At 44.6% G+C, this 20,802-nt stretch overlaps 1 protein-coding gene across 1 annotated transcript in view; it reads right to left on the bottom strand.

Moving 5' to 3' along the window:
- The window catches only part of kremen1 (kringle containing transmembrane protein 1), a 53,644-nt gene that overhangs the window by 28,313 nt on the left and 4,529 nt on the right, over positions 1–20,802 (bottom strand). The gene's annotated exons all lie outside the window — the stretch shown is intronic.

Raw genomic sequence — 20,802 nt, 5'->3', positions numbered from 1 at the left:
ACGCAATACAATAGAGCAATGTCCATCCATCCATTTTCTACGCTCCTTATCCTCACTAGGGTCCCGGGTATGCTGAAGCCTATCCCAGCTGACATGGGGTGAGAGGCGTGCATGCTTCACTGCTCTCCATCTGTACAGGACGGACAAAATATGTAAATCTCTAAAGGTATTTTAAATGGGGGGAGTGAATCCATTTCTGTCCCTTGGGGGGGTGGGGGGGGGGGACAGAATATAACTGAGAACCATGTCCCCACCCTAACACTGCATGGAGTCAGTCATGCATCATGACAAAAAGTTCTCCCCTCGTTCTGTGTGGAAGTGGTTTTCCCCACTCTGTTTCAAACCCTTTAAGTTTAGAAGAAATACATTGGAGGCTAACGAGTTAGCTCGGAGCTTGCTCTGCTTAAAGCGGCGGCCATCTCTTGTGTCCTTGTGGTACAAACAAAAAATAATAGGAGTGTGGAGGTGACTCTAGGGGTGCTATTTGATGTCAAACAATGCACAACGATGAGCCAATTCAAAAAACAATACAAGCAGTTGATGTTTGCTAAATACAAGGATGAAGAGTCTTTAACAAGTCATGATGTGCTATATATATATATATATATATATAGCACTATATTGACATGTCATTGTATGGCCATATCACCTCGTACTTCAGTACGTGACAAAAAAAATAAAAAATTAAAAAATATTTAAAAATAATAAAAAATAAAAACTTAAACTATATTAGGAAAGCAGGAAGTGAACAAATGTAACAGTTACTGATTGTAAAAGTAGCAGATGGAGGGGTAGGATTTAATAAGCTTTGCTTCTTCCTACTCCTTTTGGACATGTGGAACTGTGAACTGATTATGGGATGCATTCAATTGTAATCTGATGCATGTTCAAATAAAATAAAACCATTATCATTACTATTTATTAAGACTGATTCTTACTTTGCATAAAGTCACTTATGGCGTGCGGGTCTGGAACCAATTAACCGTGATGGATGAGGGACCACATCCCCAGGGCCCATAAAACCCAATTACAGGTGGTGACCTTGGACATCTTGTGTTGACGGAAACACACTGTAGGCCACGTTCTTTCAAATTCAGCTGTTACACTGATTACACTGGTTACAGCTGTTGGTTGAACCCCAAAAGCGAGAGCTAAGATTTTCTCTTCAGGGTAAAGTCAGCAGGCCAGGCCGTGTTCAATGCGTGAGGCCAAGTTGCTTTTAATTAAAGTCGTTGCTGCTCTGCTGTCGACGCGTTGGTCGTCTGGCTGACGTCCGGAAGCTGAAGGGTGTCAAGTTCCTGCGGTTAAGATGACACTCCATGTTAAAAATGCCTCACGCTTCCTTAGTACATGAATGCTGCCCACGTATTCCACCTATTCCACGCATCCCAGTCAGCGCTTTAGTCCACCTTGTCAACATGGGTGCTCAAACTTTTTCCCAGCAAAGGCCACAAAGTCAAAATGAAAGGAGTCAATTTTACCACTTATAGTTTGGAAAGCAACGTACGGAGATATGCTAAGACCATTTTCAACTTTCCTTCCTCTAATGGTCATACATTTTCTTCTCGTTCTATTATGACCCAGGCCGCACTTTGGACTCCGTGTATTGGTGAGGGGGCGGCGGAGGGAGGAAAACTATTGTAAGAGTTTGGCAGCGGCCCAAACTGGCCAGAAGCAAGCCGACCGCCCGCGCCCCAGGATAACGTCGGGGGCAGGGCGACGCCAACACCATCCCAAATGAGCTGACATCCTTCAAATACCCCCCCCCCCAATGAGCTAGTTTTAAGAATGACACAACTTCGCTGTAAAAAAAAAGAATAGACTTTGTGAACCTCTGAGGACCAACTTTTCCGTGGACACGAAGTCGGTGTCTGGCCACCGGCAAGGAGACGGAGGGGTGTCCCGTGCGGTTCGAAGGCACCGCAGGCTTGCGGCAAGAATGAGAAGTGGCAGATGGAGGTAAGTGAAGGCAGCATGAAGATTAATGCAACACAGAGGAGGCCTGCGGACGGCCGCACATCTATCAAGCTGGAGAGGAAGGGCAGGTTTCAAGAGTGGAAACAAGACGCTTGGAAGGAAATGAGGAGCTCTCGCTGCCAACTGACCCCCCCCCCTTCTTCTCCACACTTGTCGTCACAGCGCTACTCTCGTCACTAAAGTCGGTCTTTCTTGTGGTTTGATCTTGGACTGTGACAGGAAAAGAGTTGAATGGAAGAAGTGGAAAAGGGGGCTGCCGGGAGGCAAATGAAATATTAAAAAGCATGAACCAAAAACAAACTGAGTAAATGGCCCCGTTATTATATTTGCTGGGATTTGCGGCTCATGACTTCCACGTTGCAAATAAAACCGAAGGGGAAAGACCAGGGAAAGGACCTTTGGGTCATGTGATCCTGGAGAAAACAACACAAACAAACCAGCCCTCGAACTAACAGTCTGGTTGAAAAAAACCAAGATGGTTGTCAGGTCATGTTTGCGAGCAGGGATGAAAAGCAGCGATAATTACAGACGATGGCATTAAGAGCTTCCTTCTAATTTTATGATATGCTTGGAGCTCTAGCGTGCTCAAAGAAAACACATGCAGATTCAGTTCTCAACGGGGGGGTAAACACCTATTTGGAAGTTCATATTTTATTATCTCATTGCACCCTTATCTCATCTCATTTAGCGCAGTTTTGATTTTCACTTTTCATTTCTGCATTATTTGTACGGGAGGAATGGGGAAGTATTTCCCTGGCGGACTGCTCAGTCGTGGCCAAATCTCATCACAAACACTAACCCGCCTCCTCCTGAAATAAGGTTTTAATCAAATGGAAAAAAGGAAGCTGTGCTTGGATGCACGGTGGCCTGGTGGTTAGTATGCCGCTGCACCGTCAGGACAACGAGGGTTGGAATATCTTCGCATGTTCTTCCTGGTGAAATACAGATGTTAGGTGAATTGTCCCGAAATGTCTATCTGCTCTATGATTGGCTGGGATAGGCTTCAGCCGACTGCGACCTCAAAGAGAACAAGCGGCATAGATTCGCCACACATCTTCAAATAAAAGCATCATTGTCTGATCGCCCTGTCGAAGGTCAAACCGGATGGACTGAAGGTTTGCCAAGCGGTCCCGCCTCATTTCCCCCACAAAGCCAAGACGACCCGCTTCCAGCGATGCTGATATGGCCCCTCCGAGGTGCTTCCATATACTCCTGATTGCCTGGCATTCAATTTGAAGGCAAACTGAGTATGACAAGCGACTTCAAACGCGTATTGTCGGAGTGTTGCAGCGCTGCCGGCAGATTATTTCCATCGCTGAGTTAAATAACAGAGGCCAGGTTTTATAGGTGCTGGGCAGGGAGTCCTGCGGCTTGTGCGGCGGCGGCGGAGCACAGGAAGTCAGGCTCAAGCTGAGGCTATTCTGAGCTTGAATGAGGTCCTGGTTTACAGCCCCGTAATGCGTGGGGCTACAACCAATGACAAAGGCATTAAATGGAACGAGCGACTGTTAAATCCCATTGAGAAGTCTTTGAGTGAAAAATGAGCCTGCTCATCGGCATGTGTTCCCGTCGTCCCTCTTTGCACTTAACCCTCCCGCTCCAGGCAACGGAGGCAAGCGAGGTGAGGACCACCATCCTCCCCCTCTTATCCACTTTGACACATTAACCCTTTGTGAGAGCCCCCATAGGCGTCTACTTGCGACCCACGGTCTGCCCGTCAAGCACAAATAAGGAGAAAAATGTGAAATGGGTTCCCTCCCGCCCCCATCCTGGTTTGGAACACATCTGGTCCGACCCTGCTCTCTGTTCCTACGACATTAATGAGCACCGCGACCTTAATGGCTACCAGCATACAGATGTGCATTCATATAATCTAAAGTTGTATACGCTATTCCCACATGCTGGCAGATTTTGCAGGAAAGGATTTCAAATTAGGACAGTCCTCCCGACAATTGCTAGTGGAATTGTTGTGTTTTGAGCTAAAATAAATGTTAAAGGGTGCTGATGATTGATCAACCTTGCCTGAATATGTTATATATTGTTTGTAACTATACGGTAAATTAATAAAATATTAGTCCTTTATCTATCATATTTAGATTCTTTGACCATGAAAACGTACCATGGAAGGGTTTAAATGACTTAAACAACACTAAGATATGCCCTTAAGATATGCCTTTATTCGTCCCCCAGTGGGGAAATTTGCTAATGTTAGCATGTTGACCCCTCGCATAGTATCGTTTGACAATGATGATAGCAGTAAGCCTGCTAAAGTTCATCCATCCATTTTCTGTACCCCTCACGGGGGTCACAGCATATTCATGAAAATCCAAAAAATGCCACCATGCTTATGTTGGAATGTTAGCCATACTAACATACAAGGCTAACATACCAAGGTTAGCATGTTAACACCTCGCATAATAGCGTTTGTACTGTATGAGTGCCTACCTATGAAAATGCTAAAACTGTTGGTATAATTGTATACTGTCATGCTAACACCTAGCATGGTAGTGGTAAGCCTGCTAAAGTTCATCCATCCATTTTCTGTACCGCTTACCCTCACGAGGGTCGCGGCATATTCATGAAAATCACAAAAAATGCCACCACGCTTATGTTAGCATATCAGCCATACTAACATACAAGGCTAACATACTAAGGTTAGCATGCTAACACCTAGCATTGTCACACAAGTGTCACTTAGCAATTAGAAACATGCCCTGAATGTTCATGAAGGTTATACGATAGCAATAGTGTGAACCTTCAAGTGATTATTTTTATTGTCATGATTTGCTACGTGAGATAAGCCAAACAAAAGCTTCCAAAAGTGAAAGCAGCCGCTACGAGCGTGAAGTCACGGGGGGATTAGTGCAGATAAGGATGCAGACGAGGCCTGAGTGCGTTAGCTTCAAGGTCCAACGTGCACAATCCCTGGGATGGATCCATGAGAGATTAAAAGCCCAAACAGCAGACTGGGAGGGACCCGGACAGACAAAGACGATGAGGGTGGGACGATTGTTGACCCAGACACTGAAAGACTCCCCCTCGCATGGAAGAGATGTCACGGTCGGAGGACGGCAAAGTTAACAGCAAGGGACCTCATCTCCAAACGCACACTCCCAGGCAGCGACCCACACCAGACTCCTCATCACGTACGCCCCCGTTTGTTATCTATGCCATCGCCGGCTGGCCAGCATGGGAAGGTGGATGGTAAGATGATCTGCCAGCCTACGTGCGCCATCACAAAGCCACACAAACACTACCATGACAACCTACATCTTAAAAACACAACCCACTTCACATCTGGCCCAGCGTAAACGACTCTGGTCTTGCTTGTCCTACAATTATTCTTTCAAATCGGCTCCTTAATGAGCATAAAGGGATCTTTATAGCCGCATGTTGAGGATGAATGTTTGCCGCTGCTGCTGCCATCCCCCACCGTAAACATGTGGCAGTGAAAAGACGTTTATAGAACACGTATGTATAATGCTTTTCAGCCTTGTCGCTATCATAGAATAGTGTTTACAAGACATTATGCAAACAAGACATGGCTTTGACGTAGTGGTATTTGGTATTTGAGTGATATTTTTTCCTGTGTTCCGGTTGAATAGCATCCTAGCGTACTTTCAAGCCAAATGCTTCTTGCAATGATGACTGAAAAAACAGAACTGGAGGTGGGCGTCCATCTGTCTCTCGTTCTCTGCACTTGCTTTGCCCACTGTTGTCTTAAAGCAGGGGTGGGCAAACTACCGCCCAGGGGCACATGCGGCCCACCAAGCGTTTGAATCCGGCCCGCCAAGCGTTTGAATCCGACCCGCCAGTTGCTTTGTAAGTATTTCAACTTTTAACATACAAACTGGCAACACGACTTGCAAATCGGATGTCTTATTTAGTAAAAAAAAACAACAAAACTGTAAAATTAAATTACATAGTTTGATGTGGTCTGATGTTTAAAGTGCTCTGAAAAAAAGGACATGAGAACATACAGCTGATAGTATAACACTTTTACAGATAAAATTAGACAAATATCTCGAGGAAAATTATAAGCATAAAACAGTGTGTGTGTATTAAATATATGTTCTGGCCCCCCAGACAATTTTGTTAACTCAATGCGGCTCATGAGTCAAAATATTGTGAACATCTTCTCTGTGAACATCCAGCAGCAATACAACATTTTGGCGTGACGATTATACTGATGAAAAATACACTGAAACAAGTCGACAAACTACCTGGAGAAGCGGTTGTTTACTGCTTTAGCTGAGAGGTGTCACCCCCATGATGTCACTTCCGGGAATGATGCTGAACTGCAAACTACTTCCTCACGGCTGGTGAGAAAAGAAGCGAGGAAAAAGGTGTACTGTCAATCCATAAGATGTGTGGGTGTCAAACTTGAGGGTTTCGCTACCAAATTCCGTGAAATATACTATAAGTATTTAGAGGGTTTTTTTTCACCCGAACGCCCAATCCCATAAATACATCTTTTAAAAAGAGGTGATGATGCAAGTGCACAATAGAAGAGATGATGTTCGGCATCGTTTTAAGACGTAAACACCGCATCTTTCCCATGTGATAGCGCTCCAGGGGAAGGAGGAAGTGGAAAGCATGGAGGAGTGTAATGTGCACGAGGTTACGCTTTGAAGGGAATTGGTAACCACACACAGTTCAGTTCCAAATGTGACGAATTCCATGACGATTTGTAAATAAACTGTTACTTTTTGTGTAAACTAAACTTTTTTTGTGTTGTTTATGTTGTGGCATTGTAGATATTTGTTGTCATAGTGGATATTTTTTACGTAGTCGATATTTTGGCTAAATATATATGTATGGCGACATTTGTGTCCAAGTGAACGCTATGCTAGTAATGACTGTTTTTCTCCCTTTTGTTTGGAAGTGATATTTTGCTGAAATATTTGACCTATGTTCTACTGCTGATTAGTAAAAAACAGTAGAATAAAAGTTTTTTTTCCTAATGAAAGATGCGAGTCGCATCTTTCTTTTGGTAGGTTACATGTTTACATCGCCCTAGAACACAATGTTCTATGTGCCCTGACAGATCAGTCAAAACTCTCTAAAATGGCCGCTATCAGAGGTAAGAACAATAATAGCCCAAGCAGCACAGTAGGGGGGCGTGTCTTGACAAATGTGAGTCGAGGAGGTAGTTGACCTAATGAGTGCGTCTGCACGCCACCTGCCGCTTCCTCGTAACGAGTGCAGACAGCTGAGGAGTCAGGCCGCTGTTCCATCGATTTTAGAAAAACAATTTAGTCTGCCCTGACTTATTTCATAGCTTCCAACAGGGTGTGAGGGAGTTGAGTAAAAGTGCTTCATCCATTGGCAACTTCACCACGAGCAGGTACTGCTGCTCTCCATTGCTCACACAATGACACTGTTGCTGCAAAGGCGGCGACAATACGTGCTGCTGGGCCTCCAAGCAGACATCAAACGCAGGTAGCACCCAGACAACGCTAAACACGCTAAACACACCTGTTTTCCATCCTGTGTTTGTGCTCAGCCCGGCCGGCATGTGAGGAATGTAAATTACATGTGCTTTGGTTCTGCTGCAGGGGGGGTGTTGCAACCGTTACTGAAGAACCCTCCGTCAAGCACTGCTGTCCTGCTGCCTCTTGCAAGGTGATTACAGGGTCCACGGACGACCAGGCCTGACAGGGAGAAATCATAGGTGGAAGGAGGCGAGGCAGGCACAACGACCCGGTGAAAAACTCTTCTTGTTTTCATTCCCGTCCAGCGTCATTACCGCGCTGCCTGCTCTTGTCCCCTCAAAGACACTGAGGCCATTGTTTCAAAGTTAAACAGGAGCTGTTTTTGTCCACTCCCGGGACTTTAACAGTAAACTGCCCACCCCTCATGTTTTGGAATTCCTGCTTTTTGCACCGAGGGATGCGGGCGAGCTGATCAGTATCTTCTAAAGACGAGGCAGAGTCCTCATCCGGCAGCACGCTGATGACGTTGCTTCTTTTTCTGCTCTTCAGATTAGACGCTTCCTGTTGTGGCCACTTCCTGTCAGCGGTTTTTGATTTTTGTTTCACTCGCTCACAGCCATGGCATGTCGGGCTGGGCTGTGCCAGCTCGGTGGCCGGTCTCCATGCAGCGTGAAGGTAATGGCATTGAACGTCATGTCTCATAACATCACCACCATGATACGTACATACAACTTGTCTTTCAATTATTCTTGACTCATAATAAGCCATAGTCAACCACAAACCACCAGTTTGTGTCAGCTAACTCTTCCTGTGCTATTATTGTTCTGACAAATAGGTCACATGGTGATGCTGCTATTAAACCCCAAGTTTAAACCCCAAAGTTTAGACCCCAATGTTTACACCCCAAAGTTTAGACTGACTCCAAATTTCTCACACAGCTCAACGCGCTATGCAAAACAAGTTGGAGCAGGAAGGTGTTTACCTGCATCACCACAAAATTTGGTACACAGCTTTGGGAGACTGACAAGCAAGATTGGTTGACAAACATGGCTGCCATGAAGCCAAATGTTTTTACTACGCAAAACAACATGCATAGTAGAACGTAGGGCTAAAATACATTGTACTGTCCTCCAGTACAGCTGCAGTGATTTACAATACAAATGGATTGTGTGTGTGGGGGGAGGGGGGGCGGCTGGGGCAGCAAACATTACAGGGAAGCAGCAGCTATTCTCAAAAAATGACTTGTTAGATTCCATTCAAACTTTTTTTTCCTTATAATATATATATTATAATAATGTAATATTTTGACTGGTTGCTTATAAAATTACTGCTGAATTTTCCATTTTTTTTGTTTTCTCAATAAATTATATTTTTAGAATGTGCCGCAAGCCAATAATGAGTGGCATTTCGGACACCCCTGGCATACGAGATGTGTTTTTCATTTTAAGCTGCGGGCCAATAAGGAATGAGCTTGGTGCTACAAACGGCCCCCGCCATACACTCTTCCATGAGCCTGTACTTGACTCTTCTTCTTTTTATTCAGAGACATGAAGACATCGCCCGTTTCCAGCGTATCAGATCTCCAGCTGAGCTAAAAGAGTTTTTATTGTGTCCAAAGTCACAATAAGAGAGCCACAATGGCGGCTAAAGAGGCCACCGCAACGTTTCAGAGCTCCCTTTTTAAAAGAAGGCAGCGTCTCCGATTCCTGATCCTGCCTGTGAAAGCGATCCTCTTCTTTCACTGCGGTTTGTGTGACTGTGGGAAGATCAGCGGTACCAGGAACCAGATGGCTCTGCTAAAGAAGACGGGGGCATCCCACCGGCCTCCCCCGAGCAAGGAGCTCCATTACGGAGGATCCATTGAGGGCAGGAAGATACTGTTTCATGGCATCGGCAGAGTGTGACCACCCCACGAGTCGGGGTCTGCCGTTTTATCTTTGACCTCGGACAAACAGGTTTGAAGGACAAGGACTGTTTGTGGACGCCTGGGACAAGTTGAGGCCAGTGAAGTTCCAGTCGTTGTGACTCAACGGAAACACATCAACCGCAGCACTCATTTGTTTTCTCACGCCTGAATCGGTTGTTAAATGAGCTAAGCTAAGCTAACCGTTAAAGCTAATCAAGAAGACAATTCCGGTGGACTAAGGATTGTTCAAAATGACAACAAAACCGCAGGACCATCCTACATTACAGGATTCTAACATGCAGTTCATCCACTTTGTGCAGGCAAAAAGTTCTCCCAGATTAAAGACGGATCTCATAGCAGTCGCTCTACGTCCCCTCTCTGCGATGAGTGGAACCCGCATTCCTTCAAAAATGACCCAGATCGAGGGGTTCAAGGGTGGACTGATGTGAATGAAGGAATTATCCCTGGACTGTGAAAAGAATGCTAGCCGCAAACATGCTAAACCAAAGACTTATTTGGGAATGCCCTTGGCGTCATGAACTTCACTGAAGAAACGTCGATGCTTCCCCTTTACGAAGCTATGATCGTATTTTCCGGACTATAAGTCACACTTTTTTTCATAGGTTGGCTGTTCCTGTGACTTATACTCCAGAGCAACTTATAAATGAAAAAACTGTTTATGTTCCATAAACACTGGACACCTTTTCTGTTAATGTTTATTTTTGGTGTAGCTGAATAAGCATTGTGTTAGCATATCTTACACCTATTCAGCCTGTTCTCTATTCTTTTATTGTTAGAACTTGCCTTCCAAGAGGACGTAATGTCTGTTTTGGTCAAGTAGTTTGGAAAATAAATTACCCGCAAAAAATGCCACTTATACTCCAGTGCGACTTATGTATGTTTTTTTTCTACCTAAAGATGCATTTTTGGCCTTGTGCGACTTATACTCCGGAGCGACTTATAGTCCAGAAAATACAGTATTTCATGACGAATTGGAAAACGTGCCCATTGCTGAAAACCTTTTGACCCAATCACCATCTTTTCAAAAAGACTTTCACGGGAGCTACTGATCAAAGTCACAAAGCATCTTGTGTGTGAATGGTATGTCTGTTCCAGCAGGGGGCAACACTTCTATTTTCCTCCGATCCGCAGCAACAGCTTGAAGAAGAAGACGGAAGACAGCAGACGGAAATGGCAACCAATCCAGCAGAGACCAAAGTACACGCAGCTTAGACTGGCACAGAGTTCGTCTGGCCGGGGATCTGACGGCATCGGCAAGGATAGGTGTGACGGTGGTGACGCCGTTGTTGTCGGTCGTAAATAGTTTGCACGCACATGCAAACATCTGTAAATCGATGATAATTTCGGGTTATGTTGTAAATGTAGCTATTTTGTCCTTTTTCCTGTGTTGTTGTTGTTGTTCCATAGAAGTAAACAACTCTTCCGATGTTTGAGGTGTCACTAAAACAACAAATACAGACCTCAGTCACCGCTCTGCTGGAATATACTTCTCTGCAGAAATGTTCTGTGCTTTTTGGTCCAAATCATGTTCTACTGGCCATTTATAAGGGCAGATGAAAGACTGATGAAAGAGAGGGTCTAAAGTTTCTTTCCATAATTTCAATGTTTATGTAGTCCTCAAACTCATTCTGTGGGTCTTGAAAGTTCAAGAAAAAGCAGTATTCTCTGAATGTGCTGGTGGTCAGTGAGTTCATATGTTGCCTTGACTGCATTGTCTTTTGCACCGTCTGCTAATGTTTGGTAGCAACTACAAAGCGGATGCTAAAACTACTACGTAGCCATTTTCACTGATGAAAACCCTGCTGCATAGCAAAGCTGAGATCCAGCTTATTCTTGAAATATACGTAAGTAACTTCTTGGCATATCTTTACCAAATATCAAAGTGGCATAGTTGCACCCTTTCATTTTCCACGACATGGACACCCCCTGTATACTTTCAACTGTATTGTTCCTTGAGCGCCGTTGAGGGTCAGACTCAGTTGGTTGACCAAAACTAGTCAAAGCGGTTCATTATGTCCGTACACGAGTTCCGTTCCCGTGTTGACACCTGAACTAAACAAAGGGGGGGCTAGAGTTGTATTGAAATGGACTGCAGGGTCCCGGCTGGGCGGCTTTGTCCGTTTGTTTGCCGTCCACTTAGTGTCCTCTTCTTGTTCAAACGTTTGCTCGGCCCACTCAACCGCCACTTGTTTGTCAGACGCATCCCCGTCCGTGGGCGTTTCCTGCACCGCAACGGAGGAAATGTGTCTCTCTGGCCGCAAACAGATGGACACAAAGCAGAGGCGAGGACGGGCGCTGTGACAGGACTCTCTCTGGTTTATTTCAAGTGGCTGCCGTGACTCCGCTGCAGCGCAGAGCAGACCTCAGTGGCCCCGGCCCAAACACAACTGTAGTATAAAAAGCAATGAAGTTCGTCGGACGGGTCACGTCCCGCAGACGAGCAATACAACATCCTCCAATCGTGTGCTGTCGGTCACGCTCAGAAGGCAGAATTCCGCACTGCACCACAAAATACATGCTGTTTTCTCTCTTCCCAAACCAATAACTGGCAAGAAGTGCGGAAGATGTTTGAAATGTCACAAGCTTTAATAAAAGCTGGAAAAAACATTTTAAAGGCAAGGACGAAGCTCAAAGGAGTCAGAAACACTTTTTAGGCCGGGATATAAAAAGAAATCAAATTGCTGCACTTCATCACCCAGGGCTGCTTGGAAAAAAGGCAACTTTAGAGATTGTGTAATGTTATCAAGCCACCTTCTGGCCACCCCCTGGGAGGGGGGGTTACTCCACAGTAAAATAAAATTGAGTTTTTATAATGAAAACAATTGTTTGTGTGAGCGTTAATAGAATTCATGGAGGGACATAAGTCGCTGTGGCATTTCATTACTGTTCTCCCGCTATTTGATTTAGACCTCCCGCCTCTGGAATTGTGTTCCGGTTTGATGGGCTCACACGGCTGCGGCAGGCTGAGACAGAATGTCATCCGGAATTAGGGGTCTGTCCGTGCATACGCAAAGGCCAGGTACACAAAGACGCCAAGTGGCACGACACAGCATGGCCCAGCACGGCATAGCATAGCATGGAATAGTATATCACAGCATAGCATAGCATAGCATAGCATAGCATAGCATAGCATAGCATAGCATAGCATAGCATAGCATAGCATAGCATAGCATATCACAGCATGGCATAGCATGGCATGGCATAGCATAGCATAGCATAGCATAGCATAGCATAGCCTAGCATAGCATAGCATAGCATAGCATAGCATAGCATAGCATAGCATAGCATCCCTGCTGGAAAAAAACAGCATAGACCAGCTACCAGCATGACCAGTATAGACCAACATACGTTGTGTTTTTCACTGGTAACTGGTCATGCTGATAGCTGGTCTTCAGACCAGCATGAAAACACAACGTATGCTGGCCTATGCTGGTCGATTCTGTTTTTTTCAGAAGGGATAGCCTAGATTAGCATAGCCTAGGGATTTGCCTAGCCTAGATTTGTATAGCATAGCATAGCGGTTGCTTGTAAACTGATTTGTCCACGACATTGAACGCGCTGTGACACTCAGACGGGGTCTTACCCGACACTTGAGTAGAGCCAGCCCAGTTGACAGCTTAATCCCATGTTGACTCACGGGACCACCTCTGCGGTTTCAGGACGGCGGTGACACTAATGTTATGTTTCTTTTCCACTGCATAGTACCTACTCACGATTTTTGGTACCCACATGGGTGAACCACTGCTGGTGAAGATTCATCGCTCACATCTGAGGATACGCTAGAAATGACAACAATTAACACCAATGGAAATGTAGTTAGAATGTTGCATTCTGGATCTAGAAAGCTTTGTGTGCGGGTCATTGTGTGTAGCTGCTCTACAGGAGTCCACAACTCAATACAGAAATGAGCATAATAGGTCCCCTTTAAATAATTTTCATACAATTTTTCCTCATAATAATTCCACCTTATTCTCATAATATTACGGCTTTTTCTCATGAGACTATTAGACTATACGCTACTTGTAAAATGACTGCTAATTTTTGCTGTTTTTTTCATTTCAAATGTACGGCGGGCCACAGGTGGACACCCTGATGAATGGCATTCTAATACACTATAAGCACCATAGGTGTTCCTATATTGAAGGAGCAAATTGATCTTGGTGCAGCATATTAGAGATAAACGATATCAATTGAAATCAGGATATGAATCATTTAGTCATTGCTTACAATAACCAAGCACAAATCGCGCCATTCGGCCATTATTGTTTTGGGCGAAGCAACGCTTAGGGCGTGCCTGCTTTGCATGCTGGGTGGACAGGTGTCGCTTTGCGTGAAATGTAAAATGGCAGAACAGGGACAGGAGGCGAGCGCGGAGGTAGCGTGTTCAAAGGAAGGCCTTTGAACATGACAGGCACCGCATCACCATGGCAACATAATAAGCACCACTGTCTTTGTAATAACCGGGTCCCTTTCTCAGTGGTCGTTTGGGGTTTGGGCTTTTTTTTCTGTCTGGTGGTATATCTACGACATGGGAGAATGATGGAGAACCGCGTTTAACTTAACCCCCACGCCAGAGGTCAACAGGAAGTAGATGGGCAGAATGCGCACACATTGCTGGATGACCTTTTCGACGGCTAGCGTGAACACAGTCTCTGTGAGTCAATTATTCAAGGTGGCATCAAGAGAGTTGGAAAAGGTCCACGGCACATTCAAGTCCAAATATCAAGGCAAGAAAATTCATAAAAACAAAGTTGAAATGGTTAAAAAATGTAAAAAACAACAGCAGAAATAAGAACAACTGAAATGTTACAACAATAAAGTCAAAATATTAAGACAATAAGTTATATTGTAATGAGAAAAAAAATCAAGAGAAGAAACTCTGAATATGTAACTAAATATGTAACTATTTATTTGGGGACAAAATAAGACCGTGGAAAAGTCCAAATATTAGGAGAAAAAAAGAGAAAAATGACCAAGATTATTTAAGAAGAAAATGTAAATATTTACATTTGTTTTATAGTCATAAAATAATATTTTAAAATATTTAAAATTACATTCAGAAAAAGTATATTTGTAATTAATATTTAGAATATTCAAACTAAAAATCGGATAAAATGGGGGAATAAACAGCAAAAGAGCTGAGATGGATGTTTTTTTTCTTGAAATACATATATATAACTTATATGGCACCTTATGGCAGTGTCACGTGTGTACATAAAAACGTACACAATAGCGCCTCTTTGCGATGACAAACACAACTCATTAGCATGAGCAGCTGCAAAGGGGTCACATGGCGCGTTCCGTCTGCATCAAGGCGAGATTTTGGACAAGGGTCTTCCCATTCCAGGTGACGGAATGTCAGAGTTCACCGCCAGGACAAAAGACCTTTCGGGTGAACTCTACAAGCTCCCAGGACAGGAACAAGCCCGGGAGGGGGGAACCGCAGGGCCCACATGTGAGAGGGAGGCCTCATGCGCCCTCTTGCCATAATGCCCTGTTACGCTCCCGCATGACGGCCTTGCACCCGCATGCCAAGAGGCAGCGCTCCATTGCCCTCACCACCGCCGGCTCAAGTTTCAGCAAAGTGCAGAGGACGCTCTGTTATTATCTCCCGAGGAGACGCTTGAGAGAATCCCTACTCCCCCTCCTCCTCACTGACAAAGACACGTCTGTAGTGGAGCGGCGTAGTAAAGTGTGCTGAGCGGGCTGGGTCAGCGCTGATAGGAAGGATTCCAAGTGTGTGACTTTTGAGAAAGTGTCCTAAAGAGCTGGCCTTCAACGTCCGATGTGGCCTCTTTCAAACCAGGGGCCAGCACAGTGGACGTGCCGAGGCTCCGAGACGCCTCATGTGGAGTCCGAAAAAGAGCCACAACAAACACACCATCAAGCGATCGTCTTTCCTCGCTTTCATTCATGCTACCTTGGAGAGGATCTGTGGTCTGACGGCGTGCGCTTTAACTTTTCACAACACGCTCGGTGTGGCAGGGATCATGTGACCATGTGAGGCTATGCTGAAGACAACACGCCACTGCCATGGAAGAGCTACGCAGACGACACCCACATGGAGCTACTTCCTTCCTTCAGTCACCTCCAGCAGTGACACCACCAGAGTCATACTTTATATACCTATAATCTACCGTGTATACATCATATTTCATACTTTATATACCTATAATCTACCATGTATACATCATATTTTATACTTTATATACCTATAATCTACCATGTATACACTGCATTTCATACTTGATATACCTATAATCTACGGTATATACACCAAAGAAGCTGGAAAGATATGGGATCAGAGGTATAGCACAAAGGTGGTTACAAGATTATTTAAATAATAGACAACAATATGTGCAACTAAATGATAATAAATCTGATCTGAATGATACTGAATGTGGCATGTGGGGTACCACAAGGCTCTGTGCTGGGTCCTAAATTATTTATTCTATATATAAACGACATCTGTAATGTATCTAAGCTGTTACATTTTGTTTTGTTTGCCGATGACACAAATGTATTATGTACTGGTAGGGATCTGAACATCTCCTGGATACAGTGCAGAGGGAGCTTGGAACCATAAAAAGATGGCTCGCTACAAATAAATTATCACTAAACCTACATAAAACCAAATATATTATATTTGGAAACCATAAAAATAAAACAAACACAAATTAAAATAGAGAATACTGAAATTGAACGAGTAAAGGAAAGCATTTTTTTAGGAATTATTGTAAAAGACAAACTAAGCTGGAAATCACATAAAAAATCATATAAAAAACAAAATATCAAAAGTAATTGCAATAGTACATCAACTAAAGTACATCCTCAATAAACATTCACTACAATTACTATATTGAACTTTTATAGAACCATATATTGTTTATGGCATTGAAATCTGGGGACACACCTACAAAACCATTGCAAAACCAATTTACATGGTGCAAAAGAGAGTAATAAGGATAATCAATCAAGCTGCTTACAAAGCACCAACAAGTCAATTTTTTTTTAATTCTCAAATTGTAAAATTTTATGATCTAATTGATTTCCAAACTGCGTAAATGATGTTTAAGGTAAATAAAAACATGCTCCCAAATGTTGTCCAGGGGATGTTTCAGATTCGTACTAGTCAATATGATCTACGAGGAATGAGTGTGTATGCAAAAGGGAAGGTACGAACAAATGTAAAGCAGAGATGTATGTCAATCAAATGAGTAGATATATGGAATGATTTAGATTTAAAGATGAAAACTTGTGATACGCTAAATAGATTTAAACAACTATTTATAAACAATCTTATGAGTAAATATGAAAGGGAATCGTGAGTACCAGAAAGCAAGTTGTATACCGCATTGTATAGATTACATAACAGTTGCTGTGAGCCAAGTTGCAACCATTCCTGTTGTTATGTTTACATCATGATAACATCATTTATAGGCAGACAACATGAGGGGTGGGTGATGTCGGGCATCTAGGTGAAGCTCTGGGATGGGCGGGAGTGTGCTGTAGCCTTGTAAAGTGGACCCTGCCTTGTCTGGCCTTCCCTGGGCTACTGGGGGTATGAGTCTGGGTCTCGGGTGCTTCAGCACACTTGCGCGGCTTGCTGCTCTCTGGCTGGGCTGGGGCCTCAATAGCCGCAGATGGCGCTTGGGGCGCCCAGGCTTGGTGGGTGCTTCTTATGGGAGCATTCCGTGTGGCCTCGCAATAATGAGGTAAAGTGATGGTTGACATCGGGTGTCACGTTGACCACATGCTGGTGACATGTCGGTGGCACGAGGAAAGAGGTCTGTTGAATAACAGAACAAACAATTCATCCAAATGTAAGCCCGCCCAGGGATCACACATACTTGTGGGTTCCCAAACCCCGGCTCCCGTGCCAAGCTGCGTGACGCCCCAGAATCCTCCGGTGCCCAAGCCACGCAGTCTCAAGGGTTTCCAAACCCTGGCTCCCGTGCCAAGCTGCGTGACGCCCCAGATTCCTCCGGTGTCCAAACCACGCAGCCCCAAGGGTTCCCAAACCCCGTCTCCCGCGCCAAGCGGCGTGACGGCCCAGAGTCCTCCTGTACCCAAGCCGCACAGCCCCAGGGGATCTCAAGACCCGGCTCCCGTGCCAAGCTGTGTGGCGCCCCGGATTCCTCCTGTGCCCAAGCCGCGCAGTCTCAGTGGTTCCCAAGACCTGGTTCCCGTGCCCAGTGGCTTAATGCGCCAGACCCCTCCAGAGCCCTCCAGAGCCCAAACCCTGCCTAAGGCCTTGTGGAGCTCCGGTCAGAGAGGCAGAGCAACCGGAGCTCAAGACCCTCCTCCAGGTCCCCTCCCTTCCTTCCCTGGTTCCACGTCCAGCGACATACGGCGTCTGAAATCCACCTTCGGAAGGGGGGGTACGACCAGCCGTGCGTTGGAGGACGCACATCACACCCCGTCCGTGGAGTGTAAGGATGATGCCCTCTGTTGGTCGCCTGAGGAGGAACAGCCCGCGCAACCGTCCAGCCAAGACCGAGGGTCCGCTCCTCCTGTTCCGGTGCCCACTCTTCCACAGCGGGACACCATGCCGCCTCCTCCGGCGCCACCTCTTCCACCCACCTCCTGTCCTCCCACCTCCCTTCCCTCTTCGTTTGTGGACTCTTTAGGGCGTCTGGGATCTGTCCTGGGGGGGGGGGGGTACTGTCACAATCTGCTTCTCTTCCTGTGTGACAGTTTTGTGTTTTGTGTTTCTGCCTTAGTTCCTGCATTCATGCTCTTATTTTGTAGTTCTTCCTGTGTTGGTCTGTCCTGTTTTCAGTCACTTACTTTCTCTCCTAAGCGCACCTGTTTGTAATTTGATTGTTGTATTTAGTTCAGCCGGGTGCGTCTTCAGTTGTTGGTTCATTGTTCTTTTCTATGTGTTGTATGCCAGTGCTGCATTTGCCTTTCTCGAAAATAAAGCCAAGCTTTTACCTGCACCTTCCCTTCATCTCTGCATCCTGGGGTCGCACCGCAACACCGACATGCCAAACCGTGACACTTTATATACCCATAATCTAAGGTGTACACACCATATTTCATACTTTATATACCTATAATCTAACGTGTATACACCATACTTCATATTTTATATACCTATAATCTACCATTTATACACTATATTTCATGTATATACCATTTTATATGTATGTCTAATGTACCATGTAGACGCCATTTTTCATGTACGTATACACTCTTATAAACCTATTTATATTACCTCTAATGTACCATATTTCATACTTTATCTACCTCTAACATTGGAGGTACATTCCAAAGAAGGGTACATTAGAGGTACATTACAAAGTAGATAAGTATTCCAAAGTATTCCAAAGAAGGGTACTTGGGGTACATTCCAAAGAAGGTAAGTACGCTACATTGAAGGTGGAGCCACTAAAAGAATAAACATGAAGGTTTTAAAAAGGTTTGTGTTTCATGAGCATGACACTTAACATTCTCATCCGGTTCTTTTTATCAGCTGTGTGTGTGTGTGTGTACAGGTGCCAATCAAGTGTGTGTTTGCTTCGTCTCGCCATGTGTGCAGCTGCAGCTCAAACACACACACACATTACACACACACATTACACACTGAGAGAAAAAACACCTACACAACCTGACAACTGGAGCCAGACTCGACAGACTCGACTCTCAGCGTTTGGGGACACACCCCGAAAGGTTGAAGAAGAGTTCATGTTTTTCTCACAAAACAGCACATACACAAACACCCCCCCACACACACACACACACAGCCAACACCGTGAAACCAAATATTACAGTATAAATACAGCATGTATTTTTCATGAGCACTACTCTTCCTCACCATTACTACAAATAAAAGTTTGTGCCATAAATTCCAACTACGCTTAAATGTCTCATCAGTCAAGTCCTGAACATGTCAAAGGTCACACGGCCTCCTGGATCAGATGATAATGCATTTTAGTCAACTAGCTTTGTTCCAGAAGAGGAGCCATCACTATTTGGTGAAAAAGTCAGAGAGCAAATGTTTAAGAAGCGTTCACATCAACATGTCAATCAAAGCCATGGCGCTATGAGCGCCTGTCGGGCCCTTCCACGTCAACGCGGGCACGTATAAGCGAGGAGACACCTGCGAGGCACCTCCTAACAGCCGATGGCGACTCTGACGTCTCCAGTCATCGTGTCTGACGGGAGAGCATTCCACGTTGCCAGGAAGCCGCCAGCAGGCCTCTTCAAGCCTCTGCACGACGCTCACCAAGCTAGCCGTTTAGCCTCGGAGGTGACTGGCAGAATGTGACGCGCCTGATGCTGGATGCCACACAAAAATGGAAGGAATCCTGGAGGGTTTTTTTCAACTAACTCTAATTAGCATCAGTTTAGAAAACAATGGCATTAACAGCTGTGGCTGTAGGCAACCTCCATCCTCACACACACAGTCAGGACTGGTGACAGGTTCATGGCTTCATATATATTATATATATAGTATATATTTCAGTATATATTTGATTAATTTAATGATATTATCATTGTTATGAACTCATTCGCTACCAAAGAGCTATTTTTAGCGCTGGAGGCAAAAAGAGGGGATGTTGCAACGATAAAAGAGAGCTTGGTGAAGTTTTAAGAAAGAAAAACCACCACAAGGTGGCAGCAGTTCCTTTTATAAGAACTCTGCCTGCTGCTTTGCCATGGAAATACACTTGCACGGCAACCGGGGGTTAAAAAGCATTGAAGACATTACACAATGAGGGGAACGCATTCACACGTGTGCACGCATGCACAACCACAAGCACACACACACTTCTGTTCCAAATGTGAAAATTGTAAATAGTTCATGGTGTTATATTTGTAAATAAGTGATTACATTCATGTAAACAACCATTTTTGTGTTGTTTATGTTGTGGCATAGTTTATATACATGGCTACATTTGTGTCCAAGTTATGCTTGACATGTGTCGTCACAAAAAGATATGTTTCTGCTTTTATTGCTGATATTTTGCTGAAGTGAATGCTCGACTGCTGATTACTAAAGAATGGAAAAAGCTAGAAACAAACTTTTCCTGATGAAAGAAGTCTGTGTAGCTCCAGAAGACAATATTCCGTGTGCCTTCAAAATCAGTCAAAATCATCAAAAATGGCCGACACTGGAAAATGGCTGGGATTAAATGAGTTAGCATTGTTACGCCCAAGAATTACACCACTGCCGTAGTGACACCTTGCCACCCCACCTAGCCTCGGCGCCCACCCACTCACAAAGCTCCAGGCCACGAGTGAAATGTAACGCTGTTTTTGTTTTGGTCCTTTCTATGTTGCTGTGTGAAATCAATGCGCCGAGGAAGGAACTTCCCAAAACACTTCAAGTACTACATTCATGAATGTACCTGCTACTACATGCTCCCAGCGGAATAGGTGTGTCCCATTAATTAGCTGCCTCTTTATAGCTGTTTTTATATCTTTAGATACACACAAAAGAGAAATAAGGATTGT

This window comes from Doryrhamphus excisus, linkage group LG3 (assembly GCF_037039965.1).
Source record: "Doryrhamphus excisus strain RoL-2023G ecotype Guam linkage group LG3, RoL_Dexc_Guam_v1.1, whole genome shotgun sequence".
NCBI lineage: Eukaryota > Metazoa > Chordata > Actinopteri > Syngnathiformes > Syngnathidae > Doryrhamphus > Doryrhamphus excisus.
The sequence above is the reverse complement of the archived record's forward strand: the minus strand, read 5'-3'. Positions and strand labels throughout refer to the sequence as shown.